Source organism: Serinus canaria, chromosome Z (assembly GCF_022539315.1).
Source record: "Serinus canaria isolate serCan28SL12 chromosome Z, serCan2020, whole genome shotgun sequence".
Classification (NCBI taxonomy): domain Eukaryota; kingdom Metazoa; phylum Chordata; class Aves; order Passeriformes; family Fringillidae; genus Serinus; species Serinus canaria.
The window spans coordinates 5,773,831-5,791,248 of NC_066343.1; the positions used below are offsets into that span (position 1 = coordinate 5,773,831).

The window sequence follows — 17,418 nt, forward strand, 5'->3', positions numbered from 1 at the left end:
AAACTTGAAGCAGTGGCACAAACTTTATAATAGAAATCACTTAAGCATTGCAGCTACTTATTTATTTTTTAGTCTTAATGGAGAAAATGAGATTCTTACATTGCTCCCTACTTTTTAGTATGTTTTTTACTTAATAGTTTTTAATCCATCGTAATATGAGTCAATCTGATTTTGATTTATCTTGGTAAGAGAGCAGTGCACTGCCTGTGTATTAGGTTTGTTTGGTTTAATACTACATTGTTAGAGAAAAATAGGTCCCATTGGACTGGCCAATCTGAGGAAAGTGAGGCTACTGCTGCTTTATGACCCTTGGATTTTTTCACACAGCCTCACTCATATGTAGTAGAAGAACAGTAGTAGAATTGTTGTGTGAATAGTGTTCTGTTGCTGCCAAGATTTGACACTCCCTTCTTCAGAATGGAGACTTCAGACTTATCTGGTGCGTGCTATTAAGATATTTATTGATTAATGAACACTCAAAGAGTAAACAGATAGAACAGCCAAGTAGTCTATGCAAAATAATCTATAATCTGTGGAATCAAGTATACAGGTTACAGTTCTATAATGATACAGAGTGCAGATTTTGAGGAATCGCATATGCAATTACTTCTAAATTACAGTTTTCTGTGTTCAGAGGTGTAAATCCATTTCTTGCCTCCACAGGTACGCTCCTCCTCCCAACCCCCAAAACCCATTAAAATTTGGATAGACAATGTTAAGAACAAAAACCTGATTAAGAGTCCAGCATTTAATCCAAAGGGTTTCTCCCATCCTCCTTGTGGACTTAAATCCACATGTCATCATGACTACCATCTAGAGGCATCCACACAGTTGCCGGTGGAAGACCTACCTTCCATTTTCTCCCCTTAATTTGACATTTTTTTCTTTACTTGCTAGATTAGTCTCTGTTTTTTTCCGAGTTGGAGCTGAGCCTTTCATTCACCTTATACCTCCTTGTTTCTGCCAAAACTTTTCAGAAGAAAACAGCCACCTCATAATTGCCTTTTTGTCATTGGTCCCAGTTTTGCTACATCCATACTCAGATTTCATAATTTATATTGTTCTGTGAGCAACCTAAGCCTTATGCAGTATTATCAACAGGATTGCTTTAGACTGCATGGCTTGGCCGTTGAAAATTCGTGCATTATTACCATCATAGCATGCATGGATTTGGTTTACATTTTTCAATTACTGCAGAGGATTTTTCTCTTTTAGATCTCTACCTATATCCAATTCTTCATGACGGTGTTCTTAGTGTGTGCTGGAGCACATGCCAGAGCAGCAGGATACTCTGTTTTTCACGCTTTCGCTGTGGGCTGTCATGGATCCTTACTAGGGCCTAAGCTATTGTAAGGGAGGGAGTAGACTCTGCATTCACTTCTTAACATTTCCTTCACACACCATCCATTTCTTACTGAAGTCCTTCTATTCAATTTGCTAGGAAATTATGTGGAATCTGCAAATTGCCAACATGCAAGGGTAGGGATGAATGTAGATCTAATTGGGTGGTTCCTGTGGCTTTTTGGTTGGGGTTTTTTTTCTGCTTTTTTTTCTTTTCTTTTCTTTTTTTGTTCATCTGCTTGGGTTGCAGAGGCTTGAGACTCATTTCTGTAATGATACATTTGCAGACAGAATCCTGTGCCTGGATCTGTAAGAGCAAGAGTTACTGACATGCTACTCTGAGGTGTGCTGGTAACTATATTTTACCAGCTGAAGCTTTTAGAAAGTGCTTTGGTTTGTTGGATCTGTTTCTTGATTTTCCTTTTTCTGAATTAATGCATAATCACAAAATAATTCCCTTTTGTTATTTAATGAAATGCAGAATCATTGAACTATTTAGGAATAGATTTGAAGGGGAAGCTGATTTCCCCTGGCAAACTGTGTAACATTATTTCTGAAAATTTAGTGTACTGACTTAACCTCAGTGGACCAGATACCACATATTGGAATAAGAGCCATTTTAGTCAAGGAAGTTGTTAGTTTATTCCAGTTCCATGAATATATCAATGATTTGCAAGTTGCAGCAGTGATTCCTTATCCTGTTAATGAAAAGACACTCCAGTTATCTCCTAACAACTTACATGGAAATAATTGTTAATAAACTAGTTGGCCTTTTCAAACTGTAAATTGGTTTGTTTAAAAAAGGTATTTTTTACGACCCAAGTCAGATATAATACATTATTTAGTTTAACTGAGAAATTGTTGATTTTAGTTTAACTGAGAATTGTTGAATTCACACAGCAGCTTAGCATTTTCTATAGTGTGATTTTCCTGACAAGAAAAGCAGAACTAAAGCTGGGATTTTGGACTTACGTGGAATTCTCTGCCTAACTCTAGAGGATGTCAAGAAACTTTTAGTCAGTAGTGAGTGTGTTAGCATCAGACTAAGCTGTTAGTTTTATCAGTGTTATCCTCTTGGTACAGAAATAATATCTGTAATATTATTAGTGATGCAGCCAGGTGTTCTCAGTAATACAGTTTATTTTTTAAAAATCCAATCAGTAAAAAGCAGTAAGTGTTACATTATTATAGTCATTAAATTATATAAATATATATTAAATAAAATTAATATTATATAAGGATTAATATTATAATAAATAATGTAACAACTGCTATAATTAATAATTTAATTATTATATATTGTATTGTTAGTAGTATTATATTCTCTATCGTGTCTATTTTTAGGACAGTGTAATGTCTGCATTACAGTTCAACAGTTTCCTTAAGTGATATGAAACATTGCAAATCTCGTAGAAGAAAAGGATAAAATAAATGTGGGCTCAAAATTATTTAATTTTGAATTCTGAAAGTTAATTCTAACTTTGGATTTCATTGTAATTCTATTAAGGTAGAATTAGACTTGTTTTTCTATATCTGTTGAGGTAATACCTTGTCCTCCACGGCAGCTGTAGGTAACAAGTACTGCAGAGCAGCTCTAAAAGATTTTGGGAGTACTAAAGATCATGCTGCATTTTGGGAATAGTAAAGATCACTGCTACATTAAAAAAAAGGCAGAGAAACTTCATTTTAAAAAATGCAAAGTATCCTCCATAGCTGTGATCATGAAACTTGCAAGAACCACAAGAGTCTGTGGTGGCTTGTCTGTGCTATTTTTGAATATATTATTTATTGAAGGCGTAATGGTTTTGCTTATTTCATATTCATACATTCGGTAGAAAGGAGTCACTCTTAATGTTTGAGTGTCTTGTGACAGAAACTGTCATTAGAACTGAAAGTCTACAAAGTCTAAGCAAAGGGCTCTTCATTTACATTTTATTTAAGACAGCACTAAGTAAAATAGAAAAGAGTGTAGATAAGAATTTTGAGGATATAAATCGCCGATGTTATTGTTGTATAATAAGCCAGGCAATGTGATTTCAGAGGGTTTTTTGATTTATTGTTGGAGATTGGTCTGTAAAATGGGCTTTTCAGTGCCAAGACAGTTGGAGGATTGAGAAGACCAACAACATGTGTGTCTGTCTTGGTTTAAGACAATTTAAAGGGGTGGCCACTTTAAAATGACCTCCCCTTAGTTTCAAGCAGTTCTTTTCCACCTATTAGGGGAAAAACAAGTAGATTGATAAAAGTCAAAAAGTAGCATTTACTAACAAGCAAAACTGCTACAGGCAAAAAAAATTACAGTAAATAATCATGTGATACAGAATTGCTAAGTCTCACAAACTTCCCAGAACAAAGGAAAACCTGAAATGGTGGAAATACCCCTTCCAAGATGGCACCTGCCCCAGGGAGACAAAGGGAAAAAAGATGACCACAAACCCTCCTGGGGTAAATCTTTTTATCTACTAATGTTAAGTCAGTTTCCCCCATATTTGCATTAAATGAAAGTGAGTTAAATATATGTCAATACTGTTTTCATAATTACTATTTTATTTCATTGTACTTGTGGCAGATTGACCTTGCCTGGCTGCCATCTCCCTGCCTCTCTCTCACTCCTCCTCCTCAACAGGATATTAGGAAGAAAATAATATGGAAAGGCTGGTAAATTGACCTAAAGAGGGGGATTTCCAGTTGCTGTCATGGGCAAAGGTTTGATTTGGGGAAAATTAATGTATTGCCAGTTAGAATAGAGTTGAATGGTGAGAAACAAGGACATAATATAAAGCCACTCTCCTTGCTTGAGGCTTCCTCAGCTTTTTTCACGCTCAACATTACTCCTTCATTTCTGACTCTTCTACCTCTTCTTTCCTGGAGCAGGCCCTGCACCCCATCTTGACACAACAGCTCAGATAGAGCAGCTGCAGCTCAGGAGGGAAAAGTGAGGTAGTTTCTTCTTAAATTATGACTCAGATTTGACAAGTGTTTGTACTGTGAAGCTTAGAGCCTAAATCAGGTATGGCAGGGGACAGCTGAAGAGCTCTGGGTAGCCCTAGATTTGCTTAGGGGTTGCAGAGTAGAGGATTTTGGGATTTGGCAGAGGAGACCATTGCAACTGCCTGTGACTCTGGGCAGGGTCTTTTGGTGAGGTGACAGGAGAAATGCAGGCCTTGGGACCAAAATGGTAAAAAGTGTGATTTATTGGTAAAAACCTAACAAGCCCCCCCAGCTTGGTAGGAAATCTAGGGAAGCTAATGTGCTTGCAGATGGTCCTTCAATACCACTCTCCAAATGCTTAGGTCTGTGGTTGGCAAAGCCCCAGCACCGGCTGGTGTGTGCTGCAAGTCTTGTCCGGACATGGACTTCTGCTGTCCCTGCTGCCAGCTGAGCTCTCACAGAAGGGACCCACCTTCCCCCACACATGTACATGCATTGCAGGAATTGCCCAGTGTATGACCAAAGGAGTTATCTGTGGGGTGAGGACAGGTGAGAACAAAGCCAGGTTGTCTGCATGTTTCTTTAAGTCTGTTATTTTGTGGAGTTCAGATTCCTCCGGGAAAAACGGTGAAAAGAGAGCCACAGCTTCATTTTCTATTATGCATAAATGAGGCTGAGGTGAAGAAAACCTGGACTGTGATGATACAGAGGCCAGCCTCTCTGGGACAAGGGAGATGTGTGGGGATGGCAGTTGCCATGGCTGGGAGGCAAGGGAGATGGCATTGCTGCTTGGCAGCCTTTGGCTGCTCTCTTTTGTAGTCACTCAGGTGCTGCTGTCCTGCTGTTGTGGGGAACCAGCAAACTCTCTCTTGCTTATTTTCCTTAAATGTTTTTTGGTGGCATAGCTCTTTGCAGCAGGTATGGTAATTGATTTTGAGCTTGTTGGCTCTTCTTTATTGCACCTTGAACATCTCTGTTTGCTGATATTTTTTTCATTTGCTTTCCAGTGTAATATTCTGGTTTCCTGTATGAGGCCTCGAAATATTTGTCTTCTTGGTGTTACTCATATAAGTTGTAAAATAAATCTGTATTTGGCTTCTCAACTTGCTTGGTTAGCTGAACTATGATTGTTACTTAGATTTCCAAATTGTCCAGAATTAAATAACATAGTACAAAGAATTATTTTGGTGGTTTTAGGGTTTTTTCTTGGGTTTGGATTTTTGGGGTTTTTTCCGTTTGTTTGGATTGGGTTGGCTTGGGTTGGGTTTTATTTGAACCTTTGGGAAGGAAAAGGATACTCTATGTTTGGGTTTTGTTGAATAATGTTTTGTTTTTTCTGTCATTACAATTGTTTCTTTTTCTTTTAGGATTTTGCTGTTATGTTAGTTTTATCTATTTTGCAGCTATTCACCTGCATTTCTTAGCTCAAAACCTCTCTTCTGCCAATTCTGATGGTTGTTTTGAAGAAATCTGTTAGGTGATCTCCAAGTCTGCTCCACAATGTATACTGAAGTACAGTCTGTGGGGACCATCACAAATTGCCTTCAAAAGTGTACTTCAGATCCAAGCTCAAACGCATGGCTAAACCTACTCTGAGAAACTCTCTGACAAGTGTATTAGACAATCTATTCCCTTTCCAAACTGCAGATTGTTTTTCCATGCTCCTTCACCTTCCTCTCTGCTTCTGTTTTTTTCTTTTTTTCCCCTAGAACTGATGTGAATTAGAACTTCAGAGTCTTTTAGAAAAGCCAGACCCCTGGACATAGGCTTGAAAGATCCATCACTGTTTTCCCAGGATTAATTTTAATTTTTTTAATAATGGATTTAATCAAATTTTTGAAACATTCATCTTGTAGTGACTCACCTTTCATTCCAAAGCTTGGATGATGTGTATTTGAGCTCAGGATCTGCACAGGTGACTGTCAGCAGTTTGAAAACTGGCCTGAACTTTTGAAAGGCTTGAGACTTTGTTGTGTAAAATTCCTACTGTTGACCAGCTGCATTTATATCAAAAAGTTGTTCTATTCAGGTGGCTGATTTAATGTGTTTAGAAGTGTGTGGCAGAAGAGCATTTTGGAGTCTTAGTTTTTAGTAACCCTTTTGGTAGAATTTCAGAAGACTGTAAGGAAGAGAATGTTGTGTTAAAATATTAAAAAGTAAGTGAATGTCTAATACTTGTAGCATGGTAGTTTAATGTAAGTCCCCTGTAGGATAATGGAAAGGATGTTTTGGGTTGACAAACTTGGAAAACTGCAGACCTTTCTAAACAATGTATGCTGAAGTTCAAGCAAGCAAGAACTTAGGGGATCATAATGGTTTGTGCTTTTTAGGAGCTTGGATTTACTGATCATCATGGATTTTACAACTTCTATAGATCTAAAAGTTTACTTGTCCAGAGAAGTTCATATAACTTAATACTGACAGTAGCCATGTGCCTGACTGATTTGAAACATGATGCTGAATTCTGTCATAAAGTGCTTAACTTAAAATAATCCTGTAGCAACCTACAAATCTATAAGAAATATGTAGTTCTTTTTTGTTTTCATTGTTTTTATGATCTAGTTTCATGTTTAGAGTTAATTTGGTGACTTCCTACCTTAATTTTAAAGCATGAGAGAGATCACATCCTCAGTACTTTTGGTCTTGAATTTAAGAAACTAAAAACGAAAGAATGCTGTAGTATAGCAACGAAAAGGGAAGTTAGCATGTACAGTTATAATGTCACATATGCAAAGCTCAGGTATTTGAAGAGTGGTCAGACCAATGCTTTTGGATAATAGAGACCAGGGCATGGATTTTAATTAAGAGTTTAATACCACCAAAAAGTAGAATACCAGTTAAGCTTGGATCTCAGCTGAGAAAGATATTCTTTTCTAGGAGGAATGGTACTTCCTTGAAAAGGAATAAAATAAACCAACTCAGAATAATTTCAAATATATGATTCCCTGGAATTATAGAATTCCCCCTATCTAGGTTTAATGAAACATTTAAGAAGTACCTTACCATCGCTTTATAAAATATAACAAAGCAAACTAAAATAATTAGGCCTCCTATTTCCTGTGGAGAAGGGGTTGTAGATGCCTTTGAAGTACATTGCCTTAATAATAACTTCTGAGGATGAATGAAAGGAGCCATTGACAGTCAGACTGCAATTTAAAAGGGAAAAGTACTAACCAATGAATAGCTAAATTCTTTAAGTACTTCAAGCATTGAAACATTTCAGGATTGTTCTGTTCTTCCTTTAATTTTATTCATGTTCAATATGAACATGAATATGTAGCTTTAAATCATCACCCTTTTTAGTTGGCACTTTTCTCTACCGTAATTCCACTGGTTGGGTGTGTTAATAATATAAAAGGGTTTTATAATATTAAGGATTCATAATAAAATATTTTTAATGGAATACATCTTTCTACTAAAATTTAAGTATTGCTATATAAAAAGAGAAGAAAAAATAAGTTCTTTTGGGTGTCAGTTCTTTTTCAAAGGTAGACAAAAGCACTGTGGGGCAGGGTAAAAATGATTTTTAAAACTAGGCAACTGCCACCTTGTATGTGTTGAGAAAATTTTTTATTTATGTTCTGGTTTGGCTGTGACTGTATCTTTAATTGCTGTTACACCATATCCTTTTTCCTGTTGTCTGTGTACCCGGACTGGGACTGGTCTGTGTGGAGGTTGTAGCTGTAAATACTGCATAGAGGTGTGAAAAGCATGCTTGGGTGACTCTCTTCAATTTTCTTCATTTTCTTCCAAACTCTCCTGTGTCGCTGTGTTCTGGTCAGTTTATTTCCTTAGCAGGTAGAGACTGGCAAGTGTGTGGGAAACATTGTGCCTTTTACAGAATGCATCTACTTTTGATTTGCACTGTCTGGTAGTAGTGAGTATGATCTAGTTAATTTGATTAGCATCAACAGATTTTTTTTTTTTCTTAACCTGATGGGACCCCAGTGGCTGCAACCAGGCATCACTTCCATTTCCCTGCTCAGACTGTAATTTCTGAGCAAGCTGTGCATCTGAGCACCCTGAGCTGTGAACAGTGAAATTGCTAATACTCTTTAAGTTCTGTTGTAAACTACAGATGTGGAGAAATGCCAGCCTTCATTAGGGTTCAGTTGTGTCTGGGGAACAGATTCCACGTGTAGTTGCCTTGGAGCAGCTATTTCCAGTAACAGGAATGTGCTTGTGCTGAAAAAGAGGGTCTCAGTCAAGATCTTCCACAGTTCAGAGAAACTAATGATGTTGATGTTCTCCTTGTTTGGATGAGTAACACTTGGGGGAGTGGCATAGGTTGCATCTTGCTTTCAAACTCATGGAAGGCACAGAAACTGCTAATGTTACGAGCTAAGAAAATAATTTGTATGGGGAGACTGGAGCAGGCAGATATGTCTGATGAGGGCAGTCAAATGCAGGTAAGTGCTGGTCTAGCCACACAGACCATTCCTGATAATGAAAATCTGGTGTGCAGTGCCTTGTGGTGCATCTGCTTTAGTGCTGACAAGTGGCCACAGCATTTCAGAAAGGTTGTAACAGTGGAAGATGTGCTTGAGAGTTTTTTACGTCTTCCCTCAGGACTATGCTTGGAAGTAATTGTGTGACATCTTCCTGTGTGATTTTGGAGATGACTGTGGGGCTATATGTATGGTAGGGCATACACATAGCCCCACACAGCTGCCAATCTGTGAGAAAATAGAAGTGGCAGATCAGTTTTGCTTTGAGCCTTTGGAAACTTGTGAGTTGGACTGTGTAGCTTTGATTTTCTTTTTTTAATGTGGACTGAATCAGCAGCTGCTTCTTGAAATAGAAGTAGTAAAATGATCTGCAAGTTTTAGAAGTTGATGGTTAAAGATGAGATTTGCCTTATTATATGGGCTAAAAGGGTAACAGAAAATAGAGAAGAGACAGCTGTCCATGTAGAGAGGAGAAAAAAGTTAACTTTAATCTCCTGTAACCTACATGTATGCATTCATATTTCCTTCCCTTTTGCATCTGTTTTGTGCCATAGTTCTTGTTTCTTGTGAGGTGTTTTTTCCCCTCCTAGATACCTACAAAAATACCTAGAAGACTGAATCTGTTGAAGTCATATTTAATTCCAAGAATATTGTGGTTTGAAACCACCAAGGGGTTTTTTGGGTTTGGTTTTTTGTTTTTATTTTTGTTTTGGTTTTGGTGGGTTTTGTTTGTTTGTTTTGGGTTTTTGTTTTGTTTGTAACTTCAGTTGTGACTCTAATCTTTAAATGAAATACTTTTGTTGGTGGGATTTCACTGTTCCTTCATAAGTTTTTGTTAGCCTGCAGCCCTTACATGCTCTTGCTTACTTAATTTCTGTGAATGGAAGCAGATACCTGATGTCTTGCTGTCTCTCAGAAATAAGTACTAAGAGACAAACTAGCTGGTACTTGAAACCTTCTTCTTAATAATGCAGTCCAGATATATATCAGGTCATTTAAAAGCTTATTGTATCAAAGATAAAAAGTGTTAGTTCAGTTGTTCTAATTAGCAAGAACTTGCATGCACATGACCAAATACCTGGGAATTTTAGCTTTCTCATCTCTGGCTCATACTTCCCCACTCTGAATAATGCCTCCACATCCTGCATATTGTCTTTGACAATGACTTTTTAAGAAAAAGACTTGGAAAATTCATTGTCGAAAAGACATGTAGTAAAGTGCAAGTATAATAAAAATAAAAGTTTAAATAATAGCTGTCTATTTTGAGGTGTTTCCTTTTCCTGGTATAAAAATAGGGTGAAGGGTTGGGGTTGGGGGATTGTGTAATCCAGTGTTTCTGGTAACTATGTGTTACAGTTGCCAGGCAGTGGTACATTTTTAAGTACATGAAAGGCAAGGAAGTTCTGTATCCTGTCTATCCCCATTTTTGAGTTTAATTCAGGTATAGCTCCTTTGGAACTTGTGAAAAAAAAAATGAATTAAAGGAGATCAGATCTTTTAATTCTGTGCAGTCTGAACCATGATTGCTTTTCATGAGGAAATATCCTTAGCTTGAAATTCTCAGAAATAATGAGTGTCTCAGAACAAATGAGTGACAGAAGTTATTAGGGTATCAGCACTATTTCTGTACCATTTCCATGAGTTGAAACAGTGATCTGTGACAGCTGAAGAAGCTGATGAGGCTGACAGACTTAACTAGCTGGACTTCGTTGTCTTTTGTTTAGCTTGGTATTCCTTAATGCTGTCAATTTGCTGAAAAGCCTTCTATCACATTCTAGCAAATGCTTGAAGTGGTCTCAACATCATCCAAATGTTTCTGTGTACCTGACACAACCGGTGGACTGGGTTGCATGAAAGAATTTAAAAAGCTAGAGTTTACGTCAGTTGAAAACTTTGCTTCCTGTAACAAAATTGGTGTTTTGAGGAGGGAAAGTTAAGGGGCAATTCAGTGAATTCTCTGTCTTGTTTGCATCCAAGGTTGTTGTATTTAGACTGTGCAACACTGGCCTAGAATGCAGCTGAGTCAGCCTATTACAGCTAGAAAGGTTTGATCAAGTCTTTATGTATAGCCAGAGGTAGAAAATCCAAGGATTTTTTTGACATACGTTTTCTTACTCTGTCAGTAAAGCTTGAGGCCTTCTTATTCACCCTGAAGGTAGCCATGCTCTGCAGGTCACTGGATCATGTAATTTAGTTTTGTCTACATTTATTTATATTCCACTATTAATGACTTCTAAGAGGATGGAAAGGGTATTGGGCTTCCTGGGTTGATATTTTTTTTCTTTTTTTCCTTTTGGTAGGTTAGAGCTAATCCCTCTTTGTTCAAATAGAGTGAAAAAGATTGTCTTCATTACTATAAAAATAACATTAGTGTAAAGATAATTTGAATTCAGATTCATCGCTGAGGACCCAGCATTTTATACTGTATTCTCTGAGACAGTTCTGCCCTTTACATAAGGGAGAAAGAATGGTAAATTACAAACAGCCATGAACTTAGATTTGGCATAGATTCACTTTTCATAGTTGTACTTCTAACAGATATTGACATTAGTTTCACATTGTGATACAAATTTTAAATGCTGTAATACTCTGATAGTGCTTATGTACTTAATTTTTTTCATTCTTATTTGAAAATTGATTTTATTTGTAACCATGATTTGAATACCAGAGTAACAATTCCAGCATTCTAAGTTTTAGATTATCTGTCTGCTACTTCAAGATGCAAGACCTAATACCCAGGAATAAACTCAGCAGTAATGTGACACCAGAATGAAAGCAAACCCCAAATGTCCTTAGTTAATAGTCCTATTACTTAGGAAGCTTAATCATTTTGGTGGTGACAATAGTCAGTTTTATTCCCTCAACCACTTATGATCTGGGATTTGTGATGTATTTTTATAAGCGTTTTTGGTCTTGTGTGTCTAATTGTTGCACTTCACTGCAGAGGTTGCCTGTGATTCCTTGTCAAGATTTTTCTCTAGTGCTTTTAGTTAATTTTGTCTATTTGGGCCATAATATCTGTTAACCTTTGTCTGGCAGCAGATGGACGGCTTCCATCTATGTATTGCCTCTATTTCTTGTGCAGGCAGGACCTAAGTGTTAGGTGGTGAGAAGGATCTGTTCCTTTGCTAATCAGAGTGCTCCCCATCTCCAGTGCCCTGAAGTATTTATGAGATCTAGACTGTCTGCATTGATGATTACTGAATGGTATTTCTTGCTTAGGAGTGTAATTTTTTTCTTGCCTAGGGATGAAAAGTGTAAAATATTTTGAGTCCTCTAAATGCTGGTAGAGCATAAATTCTAGATCTGTCTACTGTTAACAAAAGTTGTGGGTTCTTGTGTGCAGAGCAATATTGTGCATGCAGCTTTTCTGCTTAATAGTTACTGTAAGTGTTCACAGCTTTTCAGCTTCATTATGAACCAATGTGTGTGTGTGTGCATGTGGTGGGATGTTAATGTCACTTTCCAGGTGCTGCTTTTGCTGACTGACAAGAAATATAAGCTTCACAGCTTTTTTATTTAAAGCTGTTTTGGATGAGCTTACTTAGCACATGGCAGCAGAAGCAATGAGGTTTCCCAAGCAGGTTGCAGTTCAGAAAAGAGTTACCTAATATAGGAGAACTCCTTCAAAGCAGGCATTGCATATGTTGTCAGATTCTCAAAAATTTCCTAGCATAGGGGGTTTTTAAAGAAAAAAAATAAAATTTAGGTGTTTCTCAAAGTCATCTTTTTTGCTAAAAGACTGTGTTGTTTTTTTGAGAGGTAGCTTGTGTTCATATGCCTTGTTGAGATCAGTACAAGTGAAACATGGGTATATTGCTGAAGTCAGGAAAAAAAGAGATGCTTTATGAAATTCCTCAGAAAGTATGCCAAGAAGACTTCCACTTGAGGTGGGATGCCTTTGAAAATTCAGTCAGAAGCCCCTGTATTCCTAGTTTCATTTAGGATTATGTGTAAGTATGTTGAAAGACATAGAAGACATGGGTGAATGTGGCTGAAGTATTTTAAGGAAGACAAAACTATTTTGCTCACACATTCAACTGTCAAATAAGGAGAAACAGTTATGCTTCTTATAAATGAAATAATTAATTACCAAAAAAGCCCAGAATGTGTGTATTTAAATACCTCTTGTAATGATACAGGCTGGGCCTGGTGGGGACAAGTAGCAGGTTTGGGACAAGGCCCAGGCAGTAAAATAAGGGCCAGCTGCACCTGGGGCTGTATGAGACTGACATGATCCTGAGAGCCAGGGTAGAATAGGAACTATCGCCTCTGCTCAGAACCTGCCAGAACCCACCTGGGCATTGCCTCCCTTTTGAGTCCCTGATACAGGGATGATACTGGTGGGAGGTGATGGGAAGCCACAAGAGACACAGGAGAGGCAGGACCAGGTACTTCAGCTGAGAGGAAGGTTAGCTTCCATGTCAACTGCCCACGGGATAGGGGAGATGCAGCCAGGCTCCTCACTGTAGTGGGGAGGGAGGGTTAGAGGCAGCTGAGACATGCTGAATCAGGAGAAAATAAAACTGACTGTAAGGAAGAAATATTTTTCCTGCAAGGACAGACCATTGCTGGCATCGGGGCCCAGACAAGCTGCTGCCATCACCAGTCTTGCAGGTTATCAAACCCCAGCTGGTTAAGGCCCCGAGAAACCTGGTCTCAGCCCAAAGCTGGCTGTGCTTTGGGCAGGACTGGACTGGTGACCTCCTGTGGTCCTTCCTGAGTTTTCTGTTATCCTTTATGTGACAGAAAAACATGTGTGTGTAGTCTAGTTCCATGTGGCACACAGCTTTGTTTTGAGACATTAACTATAGTTAACAGATGTATCAAGAGTGTGAGCTTTTATTCAAGTCAGCATTAAATTGTGGAAATACAATGTATAATGCTCTTATAAAATAAACCCTTTAAGTAATATTTATAATATTAATAATAATAATAGTTTGCTTTCTGCCTGCGTATACAAGAAATCAAACAATTATTCATCTGGACTTGGGTAAGAAACAACAAACCAAATTGGAATCTGAATACTCACACTTTCACATTTTCTTACTGCATATCTTTTCCTGAGTAGAACTTGGCTTGTGTGTTGAGTTCTTGCTCTAGGATGATAGCCTGCCCTTTGATGTTGTTTTAAAGTAGCAGAGAAAAATTCTTAAACTTTCAACTTTATATTGCTTAAGAAATATATGGATATATTATTTTTTTTTCTTCTTTACAGACAGGAATATAGTTTAACCTTCAGTAAAGAGTTAGTTGCAGTAGTAATCAACCCCTGATTTCTCTGTTGTGGAGACATATTCATCCATCAAGTCCTGTGTGCAAAGCTAAGAGTGCTTACAGAGCACTTAGCCAAATATGTTTGATTACCAGAGCACAGCTGCTGTTCTGGGTAATTAATGTGAGACTATAATATCATTCAGATCAGTGCTATGTCTATATTTCCAAGGTTTGGTAGCCTTTCTTGCTTATATTCTCTTCTGTCTATGACATTTTATGAAGATTATTGATTTTTGTTTGCTTGCTGGAAATGAAGAGCTTTTTGCATGTCCTGTGGGTAAGATCAGGCAGGCCTTGTATTTGTTTGAGGAAAGGGCTGCTAAGAGTAAATAATAAGTGGAGTTTAGTCATCTTCCAGCTACCATGTATAAACAGGGGTTTTGTAAATTCTAACCCCCAATCTTCACGTGTGTTCATTAATTCACTATCCTAAAGACTGATTGTTAAACAGTAAAATAAATGTTCTTGACTCAGAAGCTTAGTTCCTGTTGAAGGTTACTGGGACTGAGGTGAACTGAGGCCATTCATTCAGATTAGATTTCTAAGTCAACTTACTTTGAAACAAGTAAGAATTTTTTTAGATTTCAAAATAAATAAGAATTATTGTTTTCAAAGTTAAAATTTGGAATTTAATTTATAGGAGGAAAGGCAAACAGAAGGGTGTTTTTCAGTAAAAACTTTTAGTAAAGCTTTACATTTCCTCCTCAACCCTTCAAAATATGCAACCTTGAAAGTTTCAGGGTATCAGTAGTTGAAATCAAGCTGAGAGATTTCTTTATGAGAAAAATTTTACACGTGGAACTTTGGAACCTATAAATTTGTCAAAAAGTAAGTGATGGGTCTCACAGGTGTTTTTAAGCCATATTTTGTGTGGTTTGTAATCTCTCTAAGACATGTCATTGATGCCATCTGTCCATAAAACTCATTATGTTGCAGGCATGTATTACGACTTCTAAAACAAGATAACTTATTTTCAGCAATTATCAGTACTTTTATTGTCATAAAATTATGGCATTTGGTAACTTATTTGACTTGAGTAATCTTCATGTAGCTGATTTTTTTGCCTTCTTTTCTAAAAACGTAATAAATTTAAAGATGTATCAGGATATATGTGATAAAACTTAAGAAAGTTGATCATTATCCTGTGTTTATCTGTAACTTGACTTGTTTTGACTAGCACTATCCTTGTTCTGAGGATGACCAATAACACTGAGTCACAAGGCAGGGGTTAGTTAAATGCAACAAATTTAGGTAGATTTTTTTAATTTACGCTCTATTTTAGCCTAATTCTCTCTATGTAGAGAGAGTGGAAATTTTATAATTTACGTAAATGAAAGCAGGCCATATTAAAAAACCTTCCCAGCCTGACCATTCATGACATTCTGACGATCACACTTCTACCACCAGGGACTGTCACAGCTGAGACCGAGGCCACCACCCTTCATGGTGGCCACTCCAGGGACCTGATGGGTCCCCACCCGATTCGTACACATTCTCACAGGGTCAGGCCACGTTTCCTGGCTGGTGACCCCAGGTTTCCCACAGAAGAGGCTTGGATGTCTCCTTCCATGAAGGCATTTATTCACGATGCCATAACACAGAAACAGCTCAAGCTCTGAACCTCTGAGAAGGGAGCCTGGAGAAAGGACCCCCTGGGCTCTTGTCCCCTCACAGTCCAAGTGTGCTAAAATCTCACTTTCCGTTCCTAGTCTTTGTCTCCAGCTGTGTCTCAGTATCCACCTTGTCCATCCACCTTGTCCATCCACCAGCATCTTTGTGTTGTGTGTTTTGCAGAGAGTTGGCACTTCCTGGCCTCTTGCCTGGGACTGCTGTCCCCCAGAGCTCAATTTGCAGCTCACACCGTGGGGTGCAAACTCAGCCCCCTGCACCAAATGTATTCTTCTGCTCTAATCCTCCTTGGAAGGACTTTTCAAAGAGCTCTTGCACCTTGGCATCCTCACCCTTTTTGTGGGCTAAAAGTGGGAGGCATTCCAATATTGTTGCTTTGGATTACTTACCATATGCTGTGTGAGGGGAAGAGTGTTTAGTTCTGGTGCATACTAGTATATACACTTGTATTCTGCCCATTCTTTCCTAATGTCTTGGAAGTCTTAGCTGGAAAAGACTTTTTCTTGTCACTGAAACCTTACACACCTTCATTAGCTGGAAAAAACAAACTGGATTTTTGCATGCTTACTTTGAAAAGGGATTAGTTTGCGTACAACATCCTTATAGGCCCACCTAATATGATTTATTAGCTGTTACTTTGCAACTGTATTTTTTTTAAGGACTCCTGTGTTTAAAGGGCTAAAACATTAGATGTTACAAAAACAAGGAGTGTTTGCTGAGTTTGAAGCTGCACCCTCTGGATTTCCTGTGAAGTTTAGTGTAAGTGACTCACACCTTGGCTTGCCTGCCTGTCAACTTCTGTAATAGATAGCAACTGGAATTACTGTTGCTTTCTCATCACAGGAAGTTATTCCTACTGCTCTTCTGCACAGAGCTCATTTAGTCTGTAAAGTGCCACCTGAGCCTCCCTGCCTCAGTTTACTAGATTTGATCAAAGTTTTATTTCACATTCACATTAGGTTTTTTAGTTGACACATGCTTTTATAGATCCTTCAAGTTAGCAGTCTTCCAATAGGTACCTTTTCTTTTAGTACTTATCCATAAGTCACAAGCTAGAGCTGTATTTTATTAAGGGATATGTGGCTTGATTTAGGTAGCTAAAAGGATGTGACATGTCCTCTTTATGATACTGCATCTTAAACACATAGGACAAGGTTCCAAAAAGCTGAAGTTGTTTTATAAAAGTAAAACCTTAGTAGCTAGATGGGTCTTTCTCTGTTCCCTACATATTTTTTATTATTGGCATTATTTTATTACTTCTCTAGTAACCATATGATCTTTTGAGATTTTTTTACTCAGTTAGCAAGGCTGAGATGCCCCACTAGTCTTAATGCAGTCATGGTTATGAATATTAGAAATGTCTTCACCATGTTTTAGGAAGGAAGCCATCTTAAACTGATTATAGATAGATTTCAGAAAGATAACTGTGTTGTATCTAGGAAGAAGAGGAAGCACCTTTTTCTTCTCTAGGAAGAAGAAACAGTTGCTTCAGATGTACTGCACTCTGAAAGTAGAACTTCATTTTCTACTGATTTTTTTAAAAGTGCATGGGGTGACTAGTTCACCCCATTATGGCATACTGAAGAAGTATTGAATGCATAGCTGTCATGTATCTGAGTAACTGCAGACTCCTGTGACAGGACTAAATTTGCTATTTTACATTATAGCAGCCTTCCTTTGCTCCAAGTTAGTGATCTGTGGGGAAAGTGCTGGAGCAAAGGTGAAATATTACTGTCATCTCTGCCATGGTTCAGCTTCTGGCAAAAATTAGCTTTTCTAATATGCCAGCATC

General features: G+C 37.8%; 1 protein-coding gene across 5 annotated transcripts in view; it reads left to right on the forward strand.

The window, feature by feature from the left end:
* APBA1 (amyloid beta precursor protein binding family A member 1) overlaps nucleotides 1-17,418 on the forward strand; it is an 86,486-nt gene that overhangs the window by 25,030 nt on the left and 44,038 nt on the right. The window lies entirely within an intron of this gene.